General features: G+C 39.1%; 1 protein-coding gene across 6 annotated transcripts in view; it reads right to left on the bottom strand.

Annotated features, from left to right (window-relative positions):
* The window catches only part of rreb1 (ras responsive element binding protein 1), a 183,533-nt gene that overhangs the window by 137,335 nt on the left and 29,352 nt on the right, over positions 1 to 16,846 (bottom strand). The window contains exon 1 of one of the 6 annotated variants that reach the window (XM_008117952.3): positions 11,472 to 15,670. The exons of the other annotated variants lie outside the window; for them this stretch is intronic. The gene's annotated coding sequence lies outside the window, so the exon portion shown is untranslated. Of the gene's footprint in view, positions 1 to 11,471; positions 15,671 to 16,846 lie in introns of those variants that run through there. 6 annotated transcript variants of the gene reach the window in all.

The following is a 16,846-nucleotide window of genomic DNA, read 5'->3' as shown; positions in this document are numbered from 1 at the left end:
AATGCAATTTTCTGAATCGGCACCTCAAATAACCAAACTGAATCTAAAGTTGATCAAAAACTGATTTGTAACCCTTTTGGTACTAATGTTGGAGAGTGGTCCCTGGTCAAAGTGGGCCCTGGTCAAAAAAAAGGTTGGGAACCACTGCTCTAAACAGTCAGTGGGCTGTGGAATCTGGGACTTGTAATCCAAAAAACACAATTTCCCTAAATTTTGCACTTAAGCTAGCGGACATCATAAAATACAACTCTTCCATGTTGTTAGTATAATTGCTATTACAAAAATGTAAACTGAATACCAAGATTGAGAATGATGGCATTCCTTATGGCTCGGTACTTTCCATTTTTTTTCTAGCTGGGCTTCCTTAGAGCATCAACTGCCAATAGTTAAGAAAACAGCATGTAGTTTTCTACAGGATACTTATTTTTGCTATTTTCTTGCAAGTGGCTTAAATATAACTGATACAACATGCTTTTCTACAGATCAGTTATACCAGTCCAGAGGAACATTAAAGAAAAAGGCCAGTAAGCTTCAAATCTGTGGTTGTCACATGCTTTGAAGTTAACGCTGAGTTATGGCAACCCTATCATGAGTTTTTCCTGGCAAAATTCATACAGAAGTTTACCATTTCCTGAGAGAGTGGATTTGTCCCAGATCATCCAATAGGCTTCCATGGCCCAGGGGGATTTAAATGTGGGCTTCCCACTAGAATCCATGACATATGTATGTCTTATAAAAATCATCAAAATATGACAAAGACAACATATACATCACCTCTTCTGCTTTTAGTTCGGAATTGTTGCTTGCGCATATGAATTAAAACTTTCAGAACTTTCTGAAACAGCATGGAAGAGGGGAAATAACTTGAAGTAAGATGCTCTCAGGTGTTTAAACCAACTTTCCCCCCTTCTTTACAAAGCAGCAAAAGAGCCGCAGTCACCTTGGAAACAAACATTGCCCAGTGTTTGCAGAACAAACAATGGTACCTTTTCAAGCCAGTATGAAGCAGGCAGGGCAAGGGGCAGCCAAGCAATTCTGGGGCTTACAGGAGTGTTAACATATTGCATTCATTCAGTGAGTCAAAAAATTGTTCAGCACTAGAAGTGAGACTTTCTCAAAGAGTGAATCTTTGGCTACAAACCACAGGCAGACAATCCTGAGAGAGCGTCAAGCCAGTTTCCCAAGTAGGTGGCAAACTTCAGCACTCAGTTAATCTAACAATTACTTTAAATTGCTTCATGCAGAAGGCAAACCGCTGAGCTCATCTTTCCAAAGCAACCTTAAAAAGCAAATAGGTAGACACACAAATTTGCATCTTTATTTTACACATTGATTTGAGGGCTAGACTATTTCTCACCAGATAACTCTACTTAAGATTGCAGTCTATAGTTCTAGATATTTTTTTAAAACAAATGGATATAAAAGTACACACCACTTGCAGCCATCTTATGAAGGGCTTGGCTCCGTTTCAAAGATGCTGTATTCTGCTGACAAAATCCATGATTTATGCAAAGCTATGCCCACAACATGGATATACATATACAGCAGATATCTCCAATCACGTTTCTAATTTCAGAACATTTTGTTTTACAAAATGGAGACATCCATTACATAAATGGTACTGATGATACTAAAATAAGCTATTACAGTATTGTAGCATTCCTCTAACCCCCTTAGAGAAAGCAAGAATGTCAGAGATGCACAAATCCTATAAAAGTCTTATTAAGGAAAGACACTACTTTATTCCCATCCGCATGGTTAACCTACCGGAAGGAATGATACGCAGTGAAAACAAAAAATAATTTTTCTTAGGAATTGATATGGCACAGCCATGACATTATCATCAGATTATAATTCCCATCATCCCCTATCACTGATTATGGCTGGGATGGCCTGATTGAAGGTACAGTTCAACTCAATTGGGGAGCTTCTCAGGTCTCCAGTCACAAATTTCAGCATTCAGAACCCACTGGCAAATACCTATTGCCTTTCAGGACGAACAAAGGAATAAAACATTGAACTACTGGGTTTTTGTTGCGTACCAAGTAAACCTGAAATCACTCTTCACTTGAAACGTGCACATAAAGTAAGCTATGGTCTGATGGGGGAGGCAAACTCTGCAAAGTAAATCTAAATATTATTATTTACTATATTTATATCCCACTCTCTCTTACCCCGAAGGGGACTCAGAGCAGCTTACAATATGGCAATATTCAATGCTGCATGTACAAACAAATAAAATACAATACATGAATGGTGTATATGTGTGTTTAAACTACCCCACTTTTCATCTATGATGGGACCAAAGCAATCAAACAATATGAATAACATATACCACAAGAACATGTGTGCCCATCTGAAAAAGAACAAAAGACACTCTCAGTTTTGTTATGCTTGCTTGGAACTGATAAAATTCAACAACTGAAAGGATCAGGACTCTCCATCACAAGAAATTCTGAAAGGAATGTACAAATGGATGTGTGCAATTCATGTCACCTGTTGACTTATGGCAACCCTATGAATTTCATAGGGGTTTCTTATGCAAGCAATACTCGGAAGGAGTTTTCCCAGTTCCTTCCTCTGACATGTAGTCTTCATAGCACCTGATATTCTTTGGTAGTTTCTCATCCAAGTACAGTGGTCCTACTAGAACTGAAAGATCTGGGCTCTCAACTCCCAGCTTCTGTGTCTCATATTAGTATATGACAGTAATACGAACACATGTATATTGAACAGTGAACCTTTAGATCCTTGCCATCTAAGGCATGATCGTCAGCTTATCTGTATCTGTGGTGGGTCCCAGAACTACACTCGTGCATACCACTGGCCCTATCAAGGCCTGACCCTGCTTAACTTCCATGATCAGTTAGAATCTGATGCTTTTAAGGCAGCTGTTCCCAACCTTTTGGCCCTCCGGGTGTTTGGGACTTCAGCTCCTATAATTCCTGACAGTTGGCTGACCTAGCTGGGACTTCTGGGAATTAGGAGTCCAAAACACTTAGAAGACTAAAGGTTGGGAACCCCGCTTTAGGGCATTTAGACAAGGTAAAACATATCTATGCTTTATTCATTATCAAATAGTTTGGTCCTGGAACCCCAAACACAATTCTCAATGCTATTGGTTCTGGGCAATTCTAATTTATGGTAACTGCATTACTACAAGGATTCCATTTTATTATCACAATTCCAAAAGAGCTAAATCAAGTTCCATTTCTCCCTTTCCTAGCAAAGCCACACAGAGAGAGGTAGACTAGAAATACTCTACACTTTGCAGACATCGTTCACAAAAAAAGGAAAGCAAACAACTAAAAACAGATGTAATTTGAGGGTGCTCTTCCTATAGAACAGGCTCCCCAACTTTGGGGAAACGTCAATCTAAAATTTAATACAGAAAAGGGGGGTCAGCCTTCGTGTTGTGAAGCTGAGCCTCCTCCCCCTGCTTCATCACATCCTTTTTCCTGCTCCATTTCTTCCTATCAGAAGCACGGGGACACAAAACCTCTTTACACGGAAGTTTGATCCTCTCCAACAGTGTGAGTGGGCTAAGGACAAAGAAACAAGACGAAGGCAGAGGTGCACACATGACAAACTAGGAGTGAAAGTTTTCAGAGCTGTGAAAAACCACACCCGCAAGGGGGAAAAAACACACCTCCGAACTGCAAGCACAACAAGCAGAAGGAAGAGCTACAGCAGCGGTACTAAGCAAAATCCACCTTTACTCCTCCTCCATCTCCATCATAAATCTTCAGGCAGCCCACTAAAGGAGCTGTTTCCAGGGAAGGGAGTGGCGGCTCCTTCCCTCCCCCCAATCTCACTCCTTTGGCCCTGAATAGTCCCTGCTGCCTTTCGCAAACTAACCAAGCAAGAACTTGAAGGCCTTTGTGATCCCCTCCCTGTTTCTGCAAAGCAATGATTATTAAATGTTTTGAGAGCAGCAGTATCTAAACATCTGCAGCTTTCTTTTCCGTCTGCTTTAAGCCTCCCTTGAACATCCCACCCACCTCTGTGGCTCTCTTCAGCAAAGCAGAAAGGGATCCAAAGTTCACTCTGCAAAGGCCTGCTTCTGTCTTTTGCAAGATTAGGACAGGCTAGGCGTTCTTCATTCTCCTCCAACTCAAAATCACCCCAGACACCTGATGATGCCCTTACTGGGTCTCTTATGTCATTTATGATATTTCTCTCACAAAAATATTTTGATCAACATTTGTGGCTTTGATTCACAAAATGCTAAATGCACAAAACACACAATGCGAGGTATCACTTTCTAAATTGATTTTGGGTTTGGTTTTTTATTTATTTACTTATTTATTTACAGCATTTATATTCCGCCCTTCTCACCCCGAAGGGGACTCAGGGCGAATCACATTACACATATAGGCAAACATTCAATGCCTTTTAACATAGAACAAAGACAAACAAACATAGGCTCCAAGGGGCCTCGAACTCATGACCAACTCATGGTCAGAGTGATTCATTGCAGTTAATTGCAGCTGGCTTGCTCTCCCGCCTGCGCCACAGCCCGGGTTGTGCATGACCAACCTGAGTATGTTTTCAGGGGTTTTAATGTTATAGTTGCCAGCTTCTGTTTTGCTTTTTACTTGCTTTTAAACAGTACAGGATCTTCCCCAGTCAAAGTTTGCAAGAAATTATTTCCTATTCAATTCTGTCCATCAAGATGCTCTTAGACAGAGCAACAGCACAGGATCATATTTATTGTTCAGTTGGCAACATTGAGTGCAACTTCTCTATTTCGCTGCTCTCTATTTTTATCGTGTCAGAAGTGACTTGAGAACATAATGCAAGTTGCTTCTGATGTGAGAGAACTGGCCATCTACAGAGACGTTGCCCAGGGGACGCTCGGATGTGTTACCATCCTGCTGAGAGGCTTCTCTCATGTCCCTGCAAGCTAGAGCTGACAGACAGGAGCTCACCCCATCTCCTGGATTCGAACCAGCAACCTGGGTCCCCCTGGGGAAAAAGAGTGGTATATAAATAAATAAATAAATAAATAAACCTTCAGGTGACCAACCCAATCTTCAGGTCAGCAGTTCAGTGTTTAACCCATTGCACCATCGCAGCTCCCTTGCTGCTCTCTATGAAAATATTTAGTTGTTTTATCACGACAAGCTAGCTAGGGTTTGTTCTAGTTTTGATAACAACTAGGAATCCTATAATATGAGGATATGATCTTTAGGCAAATATGAATATGTTGTCCTCCTAAATACCAAGCACACCATTGTAATAATAATAATAATAATAATAATAATAATAATAATAACGATGATGATGATGATGATGAATTGATTACCCATTTCTCCCTAAGCTCAAGGCAGGATACATCATCATTAAAACAAGAGATTAAACACTATTAAAAGACATACAACAAGATACACAGAATTAAAATCCAAGGTAAAATCCACTGAGAAATGGAGATTAAAATTCACAACTTAAAATTGATCTGGTAGGCCTGCGGAAGACATGGGTCTTCAATTGGGTCTTAAATTCCAACATGCTCCACCAATATCAACAACTTCTACTTTAATCCTAATAGACTTTTCCTGATATTAGCAGCTGATCAGAACATGGCAGCAAGAGCACATGATAAAAGTGGGAAGCTATTGTTGAAATTCAGAATAAAAAGGTTACCACTACTTTTATACTGGCTGTCTCAGATAGCGATAGGCAACTTCCCTATTTTCATCTAATGCAACTCCCATCATTCTTAGTGTCCACTTATTTTGGCTAGGGGATATGAGAACTATAGCTCAGTGACAACATCTGGTGAGCCACAAGTTATTCAACTTGTTAAGAATTATATAAAATACTGTTTGTGCCTTGCATGGCAAGCCAGGATTATTCTCACCTTGCCAAAGCTGAGACAGAGTACCTTTTTCCATACTCATCTAGTGAATATATGCCTGAGAAAAGTTATTTGTACTTCCACTATTTTGTAAGGAATAGAAAAATATGGAGTAGCTTTAGCTGAGAGAATACAAGTACATGTTAAGTATCCCGTATCCAAAAAGCTTTGGACAAGAAGTGTTCTGTATTTTTTGATTTGGGAATGCCAGTATTTGCTTATAGGTACATAATGAGATATCATGGAGAAGAGACCATGTCTAAACACAATATTTACTTACGTTTTATGTATAACTCATATACATATACTGAAGGTAATTATGTACTATGTTTTTAATAAGTTCGAACAACAAAGTTTGCCCACATTGAACCACCAGAAAGCAAAGGTCTCACTATCTCAGCCACCCTACTGAACAATTTTGGGTTTTGGAGGATTTTGGATTTCAGAATTATAGACAAAGGATACTTGATCTTTATTGCAATGTTAATATCATTTTTCAAAAAATATACGACATCTGAGCTGTGGGGTAGGGGAAGAATAATGACTGCTAACTTTAAAAAGAAAAGTTTTTTAAAAACAGAAAGCATGCATGGGGCTTACACGTGACCTGCTATCAAGCTTGTAATAAAATTTAGGTAAAGTTTCGGATCGCTACATGAATATGCCATTACAGAGTTCCCTTTGTTTCCAAATGTTACTTCATTTTTGATTTGTGAAAGGAAGCAGAAAACCCAAAACAAAAGTTAAGTCTGCATTCAGGACACACTAATACAATGTGCTCTACTGATGTCTATGTGTTTTGTGTGAGATTTTGCTTTACTTTTCTATTTATTTTAATCCCACATCTTTAAATTGATCAATGTATTGTATTTACATTGGGAGAATAACAGTCATATTTTAAAATTATTTACGCATGGAATACAACTACAACCCATTAGCAAAACGTATTAGACCCAATAATTAAATAGATTTCAGAACAGCTGGAACTCAGCATGCATTTCCAGGCTATACTTAATAGCTGCATGAAACCCAGATCTAACACTAAAAGTGAGCCGGCTCTAAATTAGGAAGCTTCTGCATCTAATTTCAGGAAAGAATGATGCAACTATAGCTGACTTAATGTGAGAATACGAGGAGATAGAGTACCACAATACACACATACAAACACACACACACACATTATGAGATATATATATATATTTGCAAGGTTAAAAGGTTGGTGCCTTGGCGATTTTAGGGGTGCTACTGAAGCTTAAATGGATCACACTTTAACCTCCATACAACTTTTGGGTGAGGTACAATACACAAAGTAAAGCCTAGATACATTTAAAATACCAAATCCCATCTCATCTTGAAAGCTAAGAAGGATCAGCTGTGGTTAGTAACTGGATGGGAGAGTGCCAGTGCTGCAGGCTATATTTCAGAGGAAGGAACTATCAAAACCACTTCTGAGTATTTTTTGCCCAAGAAAATCCTATAAAATTCATGAGGTCATTGTAAGTTGACAGGTGACTTAAAGGTACCAATACACACATACAATTTACAAAGCTTTCAACATTTTAAAGCTAGAACATGGGGAAAAAAATAACTTTGAGGTGTCACTGTCTTAAAAAGCCTATGCTGTCAATTGTATCCTGGGATCTAATTAAGAGGTGAACCAAGAGTGGGAACATCAACCAGAAGTCAAATCGTGTTCATCACCAACAATTTAGTATTTAAGATCTGCTTTCATCAATGCACATCTGGTTTGATATTAAAACAATAAAACTGTAAACCTACAGTCACAATCACACCTTCGTATAAGGTGACTTTATTACATCCACTACATTCCCACAAACTCAAGACATACTGAAAGTGCTCCGAACTTGCTTCTAGTATTCAGCAAATAAATGTTTTTACTACTACCAAAATATCATTATTTGATCATTTTGTTGTTTCAGATTAAAAAATGGTCAAACAAATAGGTAAAGGTAAGGGTTTTCCCCTTACATTTAGTCCAGTTGGGGTTGGTGCTCATCTCAATTTCTAAGCTGAGAGCGGGCGATGTCCGTAGATACTTCCAAGGTCATGTGGCCAGCATGACTGCATGAAGCACCGTTACCTTCCCGCCAGTAGACCTATTGATCTACTCACATTTTGCATGGTTTCAAACTGCTAGGTTGGCAGAAGCTGGGGCTAACAGCGGGCGCTCACTCTGCTCCCTGGATTCGAACCTGCGATCTTTTGGTCCACAAATTCAGCAGCTCAGCGCTTTAACACACTGTGCCACTGGAGGCTCCTGGTCAAACAAATAATCTTGTCTAAATTTTTGCTATAGATTACATGTTACTTGTAGCATGTGGGATGCTTCATTACAGGAACCGGGTTTCTCCTTGTAATGACCTAATGACTATTAATTCGGTTTTACAGGCATGAAATCTGAAGCTGAGAGAACAATTTGTTTGCAGCCATTCAACTGAATTTGGGATGATGTTCCCAGACCCAAACTTTGGCCTTTCGGCTCTTTTGGACCTCAACTCCTAGGAACCCCAGACAGTTTGGTCAACAATCAGGAATCCTGGGAAACTAAATCCAAAACATCTGGAAGGTCAAAGTTAAGAAAACACTTCTTTAGAGCCCCTTCCCCAGTTCTAAATGCAAAAGGAAAGACTCTCAGGGTGAGACCTCTACTTTCAAGAGTGAGTTATTGATAGAATGTGCGTGTTTGTATTTTGACTTGGTTAAACATTTTCGTTTTAAAATTTGAGTGGTGTACTCTGTGAAACTTATTTACACAGGTTTCCTGGACTCAAGTCCCTGAGAGAACCACTAAGATGTAATGGTTTGAGCATGTACTACCACTCTGCAGAGGACCACCTAAATCCCTGCTTGGCCATGGAGGCCCACAAGGTGACCTTGGGAAAGTCACACACTCTCAGCCTTAGAGGAATGAAAAGGCAAGCCCCCTTTGAATAACTCTTGCCAAAAAAATCCATGATAAAGTTGCCTTAGGTTGGAAATAACTTGAAGACACACAACAAAAACAAATCCTATATATAGTTCATGACATATCCTGCCTCTCACAGGAGCATAATAAATGCAGCAGTTGGCAACTATTTTTCATGGCCAAGCAGGGATTCAAACTCCAGTCTCTGGAGTTTTAGTCCAATGCTCAAACGGCTACACCATCTCATCTATTTATTTAATATGCCTTTCTCTTAATATGGAACACAAAATACAACAAGATACAAAAGATACAAAATATAGGTTACACAATGCATAATACAGAAGTTTTAAAACAACTACATTAAAAACAGAAATTCTGAATTGTCTTAAACTAAAGGATCTTCGGTTAAAGGCGGGTTAACAGTCAAAGAATTGTTTTTTGCTTGCCATGGCAAAAGAGTAGAGAGAAGGGAATTTGACAGCATCACCACAGGAGGGATGCAGAGGAGTCACAAGAACCCAAAGGGACCCATGCACTTGACCACAGAGGAAAGAAGCAGCAAGATGAATACAGGAATATAAGGAGAGCACTCATACTATTCCATAATATGTGGAAAATTAAAAAAAATACTATATATTCATACAAAGCTAGTTTTTAAAAGAACATTCTGCTCAGCATCGTTAACAAGAGTCACCATCCTAACCAAAGCTCAGATTTGAAGGGTCTCAAAGCAAATCCTTTGTCAATCCAACGTATTTGAGAATGTTTATAGTTTTACTTGTTCCTTGCTCAGAGATCTGGCCCCCCTTCGACATTGGTCACACAATCCAATGCCTGTGAATGCCAAGGAAGCTCTGATACTTGGTGTTTATGACATTGAGTAGATTTGGCCACATGTTCCACCATAACTCAGATTCCCCCACTCAATGTCGAAACTGTGTTTGACAAATAAGAGTCAAAACAACGTGGCTGCATCAATGTAAGCTGAAAATGTACAGAAGCCCTTCGAAACTTCAAAGCCCCCCCCCCAAAAAAAGTACTCATATATGCTGTATAAGTCTCAAATTTTTAATTAAAAAATTGAACCCAAAAAAACTGGGTTGGCCTATCAGTGTAACTAACGTATCTTATGTAACTAATGTATCTTAACTCTCATATTTTTTAAAAAGGCACCATCTCCTTCACAGAGAGGCGTGATGAAAGGAAAGAGCTTAGTCCACCAAAAAAGAACTTTCTCTGTCACTGTGCCACTTTTTGGCCCCTTTGAGTTGCCTGGAGAGGAAAATTATGGTGGCAAACCAGGGCAGCTGACCCCCATGCAACACTGGTACTTCCCACACACCATGGAATGGCCGTCGACTTAATACAGGGTCATATCAAAATCCACAATTTTGGTCCTCAACTTACACATGATGTTGACTTGTACCTGACTATATACAATAATACGTTTTTGCTCAAGTCGTTTTTTCTGGGAAAAGCCATAACACATCACCATTTTCTAAAATCAGTAAGGTGTGGTGGAATGGATGTCACTGATATAAAGGAGAGTGTTCATAAACCATACTGTTTTCTCCAAACTTGGTAAGAGCTTAACGGAAATATCAAGTGAGTAGAAGCAGTTTCCCCCCTGAATTTCAAAGAATGTGGGTCGACCCCACTTACTCCCACTGCACAAGGCTAATGCCTGCCTTCTGTTTTAAGCTTCTTATAAAACAGGGTTTGGGAATCTTCAGTTCTTCTGATTTTGCTGGACTTTAATTACTATCATCAGTCTCTGTCAGAATGGCCAATAATAAGGGATAAAGGAAGCAGGGGTTTATCAGTTTCTGAAGAGTCCCATGTTCCCCATGCCTATATTTCTGAGCAACTCTAAGACAGTCTTTTACCACTTTCTTGCCAATTTACAAGGCAGGCTTAAGATACAGTATTTAAAGATGCATTACATTTTGAGGAGAAAGACATAGATATAAATGGATGATCTCTGTCACAAACACATCACAATTACATACTCAAGAGTATGCAAAAGAACAAGCATTTTCAGATGATCCGAGAAGTTTCTTAATGAACTTGATGCAGTAAATGGCCTAACAGTAAAAATATTTGTGATAAAAACACCAATCTTGCCCATGATAAATAGTTGTGATTGTGTTGATTTCTATCCTGCCCTTTTCTCCATTTTGGACTGGCTTGCCGTTATTTTTAAAATACAGTAGAGTCTTACTTATCCAACATTCACTTATCCAATGTTGTGGATTAGCCAACGCAGTCTGCCTTTTAGTAGCCAATGTTTTTGTAGTCAATGTTTTCAATACATTGTGATATTTTGGAGATAAATTCATAAATACAGTAATTATTACATAGCATTACTGCATATTGAACTACTTTTTCTGTCAAACTTATTGTATAACATGATGTTTTGGTGCTTAATTTGTAACATCATAACCTAATTTGATTTTTAATAGGCTTTTCCTTAATCCCTCCTTATTATCCAACATATTCACTTATCCAACATTCTGCCTGCCCGTTTATGTTGGATAAGTGAGACCCTACTGTAGCTACAAATCAATAAAACACAAAAGTTAAAAAGTGGTTAAACTATGTATTTTTAAAAATCCAAAATCATTTAAGAATATAAGACATAAAAAGCAGAAACTGCAAACTGCAAATCCACCGTACTGTACAGACCATCTCCTTAAATCATCATTCCTGAAAGACCTGGTGAAGTTGAAAAAGTCTTCAGCTGAAAGTGAGCAGGGAGAGAGATCCAGGGTCTGGGGTCAGCCACTGAGATGGCTCTCTATTATTCCCATCAGGTGTACCTTGGAGGAGGAGGAGGAGGAGAAAGAAAGGAGGGCCTCTCTTGCAAATCTGAAAACACCAGTAGGTTCATAAGGGCAAATCTTCAAGGACAAACACATCCATGCTCATTTGCAAAGTTGCCATTCTCTACTGATCTAATACACGTGGGTAAGCACTTGAATATCAAAAATGCAGACACCAGCTATAATGCAGTGATTCTCAACCTTTTGGCCTCCAGATGTCAACTTCAACTCCCAGTAGCCCTGGGCAGCTTGGCCACTGGTCAGGATTTTGAGAGTTGCAGTTCAAAACATCTGGAGGACCAAAAGTTAAGAACCACTGCTCCAGCACAACAGTATGGCTACAACAACAGAACCCTTTTGGAGAGAATTCTAAGTCCTCATCAAACTATATATCCCAAAAATCCATGTAATAAAGCTATGTCAGTTAAAGTAGCATCAATTTGCCATAATGGTGCCGTGTAGATATTCCCTAGGCTACCTCCATCCAAGGCCAATGAGAGGAGCAACAAGGCAATGATGATGATGATGATGATGATGATACAAAATTATTTCTAAGCCACCCTCACTCCCCAAAGGGACTCAGGGCGGCTTCCAAATACAAAAGCAAATATTCAATGCCATATACAATCATAAAAACACAGCACAATAAACACAGCCCAAAAAGGGAGAAGCAATCCAAATAAATACACATGGGGCGGGGGAGCAAAGTATAATCCATTTGAAGGTATCTTTAAGTCAATTTGTAGAAATTAATCATACTATTTAACCCACAGAAATACCATGTTTCCCTGAAAATAAGAGTGTCTTATATTAATTTTTGCTCCCAAAGATGCACTAGGTCTTATTTTCAGGGGATGTCTTATTTTTCCATGAAGAATTCACATTTATTGTTGAACAAAAAATGAACATTTATTATATACTGTACAGTAGCTGTCATCACAAACCAGCATAACCAGACAAACTGTGAATCCTATCAAGAATGTATTGTTACTACCATTATTTCCATGTACAACAATCTATGGTACGTACATTTACCGACCCTGAATGCTCTGGTGTTCTTAGCTTCCAAACTAAAACTTTGCTAGGTCTTACTTTTGGGGGAGGTCTTATATTTAGCAATTTAGCAAAACCTCTACTAGGTCTTATTTTCAGGGGATGTCTTATTTTCGGGGAAACAGGGTATGAACTTGTTATTTTCCAGTGGAAATTGGTTTCCAACAAGCTGGATGAAAAAACTATCCATTCATTTCCATTCTTTCAACCATTGGGAGCTTAACAAAAGAAACCCAAGCAAGGAGCTTTCCAGGCTGTTTGGAAGTGCTGAAAATTTTAACCCATAAATCTTATAATATTCTCTTAGATCCTGCGCAAGGCGAATGTCTGACTATTTAATGATGGCATTTCAAATATTGATTTTAGCTCCCAACCTAATATGGTCTTGAAGGAGCAAGTATCCACAAATCAAAAGGTACCTCCTCCCTCCCCACCACAGTAGGACTGTTTTCTCTCCCTAAAGGCTGCAAGAATTGCAAAATCCATGGGGAAGTGTAGCAAACGTCTACAGTTTGAGGCTACTCACACAAGTTTAGAAAGATGGTTGAAATGCTTTTCAGAGGCAAGCAATTCCCATCAAAGCATCCTAAGTGCACTTCCCCATGCTAGATTAACCCTACACATTTCATGAATCTTTCAGGGGAAGAATACATCCTTAAAGCTAACACATTCTTTTTGCAATCAAAGAAGGAGCCAATTGTAATATACCGGCCCTTTCATTGCACCAATCCCTCAATTTACATTATTTCACACTATTTTTAGTTAAAGCACACTGGATCAGAAAGTGATTAAATGGTCAGTCAATCCATACTGAGCAAGGTCATTTCCCTAACTTCTATCAATAGATGCAGGCCAACATGAACACCTATTTGAATAACAAGTTTGCAACACTGCAAAGGCGCATGCTAAAATGTTTGAGTGAAATCAACCCTCGTTCACCCAGAAAAAATGTCATTCCAAAACACTAGAAAAAGGAACTGTCTGAAAGCCAGCAGGCAATTCATTGGATTTGGGTCAAAAAAGGCAAACTCTGTGCTTGTTCTCAGAGCACTACAGACAGCAGACGTGATCCAACTTGTTCATGACAGTTCAGCCCAATAGCATGCATTTACTTTCTGTTTTGGAAGAGATTCATTTCTGATGCACAGATATCACATTTTAACAAGTCAATCATAAAAGTACTAGCACTGTTTCTTGGGGGAGTACTGTGTTCCTGAGAAAGTATCCAGGTAGCAAGAAAGATAGGAAGACATCCAAGGACATATGTCATCCACATACTTGTGAATAAAACTGAAAGGTATCAATGCTCTTGAAGTGTGTATAAATTAACAGTTGCAGTTACGTTACATTTTGCAACAAACCATAGTACAATGTGTTGTCGAAGGCTTTCATGACCGGAATCACTGGGTTGCTGTGAGTTTTCTGGGCTGTATGACCATGTTCCAGAAACATTCTCTCCTGACATTTTGCCCACATCTATGGCAGAGGTTGTGAGGTCTGTTGGAAACTAGGCAATGGGGTTTATATACCTGTGAAAAGTCCAGGGTGGGAGAAAGAACAACTTGTCTGTTTGAGGCAAGTGTGAATGGTGCAATTAGCCATCTTAATTAGCATTAAATGGCCCTGTAGCTACAAAGCCTAGCAGCTTCCTGCCTGGGGGAATCTTTTTTTGGGGGGAAGTGTTAGCTGGCCCTGATTGTTTCTTGTCTGGAATTCCTGTTTTCTGAGGACCCTTCCACACAGCTATATAACCCAGTGTTGTTCTTTATTTACTGTCCTGATTTTAGAGGGGTTTTTTAAATACTAATAGCCAGATTTTGTCCATTTTCATAGTTTCCTCCTTCTTGGTGAAATTTCTGGAAGCAGCCAGACTTTGATGCCGAAAGGCCAATTAATGCTAATAAAGGTGGCCAATTGCACCATTCATACCTGCCTCAAACAGACAAGTTGTTCTTTCTCCCACCCTGGACTTTTGTTTTCCAATATATGTATTGAGCTTTTAGTCTTATAAAATAAAATATGATTACAACAAAAGAGTGAGAACATTTTGGTTGTATAAAAAGTAGGAATATAAGGGAAAAGAAAGGCTAAGAGAAAGAAAAAAGGGGGAAAAGGGAGAAAAAAGGGAAAAAATATAGAAGTATATATTTCAAAGGGAAATTCTATCTAACAATAATGAATTCTAGAAGAAAAAAAAAGGTATTTAAAAAAAGTTTGTTGACTTCCTTCTTACTTTGATAGTCCTGTAATTTAATCCAGTCCATATATTCTTGTTTCAGTTCTGCTTCCCCTCTGTCTTCTTCTATTCCTTGAGATTGCCACCCTGGACTTTCCACAGATATATAAAGCCCACTTGCCTAGTTTCCAACATACCTCACAACCTCTGAGTATGCCTGCCATAAATGTGGGCGAAACATCAGGAGAGAATGCTTCTGAAATGTGGTCATACAGCCCAGAAAACTCACAGCAACTCAAACCATAGTACCATCACATTTTTTTATGAACCTCAAAAAACTCAGACCATTTGGCCTTCATCTAACACTTCATTCATTTCACATAAGCACTATGATTAATGTTAATATTTTCTAGAAATATGGTTCAAAATGGCTCTTGAATAAATCAGAGAAGGCTAAGAGGCAAGAACCACCTTTAAAGTAACTGGAGGCTCTACATCATTTCAGTCGCAATGTTTAATAAACCGGCACCCCACTTCTAAAAATACACCTATCAGCAACAACACAGAAGATAGCTTTAGCTTATTACCAAAATAGTATCCTATGCAAGGCTAGCAGGGCATGCCAATCTTGCCATGATGCATGTCAGTTCTATCATCTTTTTATTAGCAGGACAGAATGTAGATGAGTCAGCTCCAACTCTGGAAATTTCTCTACTTCAGAGTGGCTTTGTGCCATATGTGACCACGGCAATAGTTGAAGCACTGGGGTGTTTCAGTCCACTATGTTGCAGAGACCACAACCTGGGCCCTCTCCCAGTGCAAACAATACACCAGGTCACACCATGCTGACACAGCAATTCCACCACAAAACACTCAAGTTGCAATGAAGAGCAAGCAACAGTTCTCTCTTTGCTGATAGTATCTTTCTCAAATGTCTAAACCAGGGTTTCTCAACCAAGGTTCCATGAAACCCTACACTTTCATGACCAAACACACTAAGAGCCCTGCAGAAGAACGTGGTTGAAAAATGAATGCTTTTGAGATGTAGAAAAAAAATGATGCTTTATATAGGGGTACCCTGAGTATGTATGTGCATACCTTTATGCTGCCATTAATTTCAGAGTTTACTCAAGCGAGGAGTACTCAAAGGTGGTTTAGCCAGTTCCATCCTGTGAAATATAGTCTGTAGTACCTGGCAGTCATTGGTAATTTCCCATCTCAGGACTAGCCAAAATTGACCCTGTTTAATTTCCAATATCAGAGGATCTAGTGCCTTTAGGACAGTGGTTCTCAACCTGGGGTCCCCAGATATTTTTTGGCCTTCAACTCCCAGAAATCCTAACAGCTGGTAAACTGGTTGGGATTTCTGGGAGTTGTAGTCCAAAAGCATCTGGGGACCACAGGTTGAGAACCACTACTTTAGGGTATTCAGACTTGGACATTATTTCAAGTGTTCTTCCAACACAAAAAGGTTGGGAAAAGCTGCCCTAAACCACATCACCCAAGCTTTGGGTCTAAAAAAAAAAAAGATGAGATGAGGAGGGAAAAGTAAAGGATCTGGCATGCAATCTGAGAGTTGAGTGGAGAAACAATGGAAATGTAGTCCTCCTCCAAAAAGGAATTTTCCCAGGCACTGGTCATATAAGACCCGAGATCATATAGTCAATATCTTAAAATTCCAAGATTATTGAGAACTACAAAAGGAAAATGTTGCTATCATCACACAATGGATTAGCATCGTTCCTCTGGGTTTGAAAGAGCTGTTTAGATGACTTCAGGTGTGGAAAAAAATTTAAAATCCTCCCCAACTCTGGCCAACAAACAATTATACAAACTATCCTATTTGCATTGTCACCATCATACCATACACAGTGTTATGATTATTAAAACACATTGGCTCATACTTTTGGGGTGTTTGGGTAATATTTAACAAGGACAACTTGAACCATATTTTGAGTACCAGATGAGGAACTGAGACATGGTTGTTAGCATATCTTCTTTGCAGAAGG

This window comes from Anolis carolinensis, chromosome 4, assembly GCF_035594765.1.
Source record: "Anolis carolinensis isolate JA03-04 chromosome 4, rAnoCar3.1.pri, whole genome shotgun sequence".
NCBI classification, from domain to species: domain Eukaryota; kingdom Metazoa; phylum Chordata; class Lepidosauria; order Squamata; family Dactyloidae; genus Anolis; species Anolis carolinensis.
The sequence above is the reverse complement of the archived record's forward strand: the minus strand, read 5'-3'. Positions and strand labels throughout refer to the sequence as shown.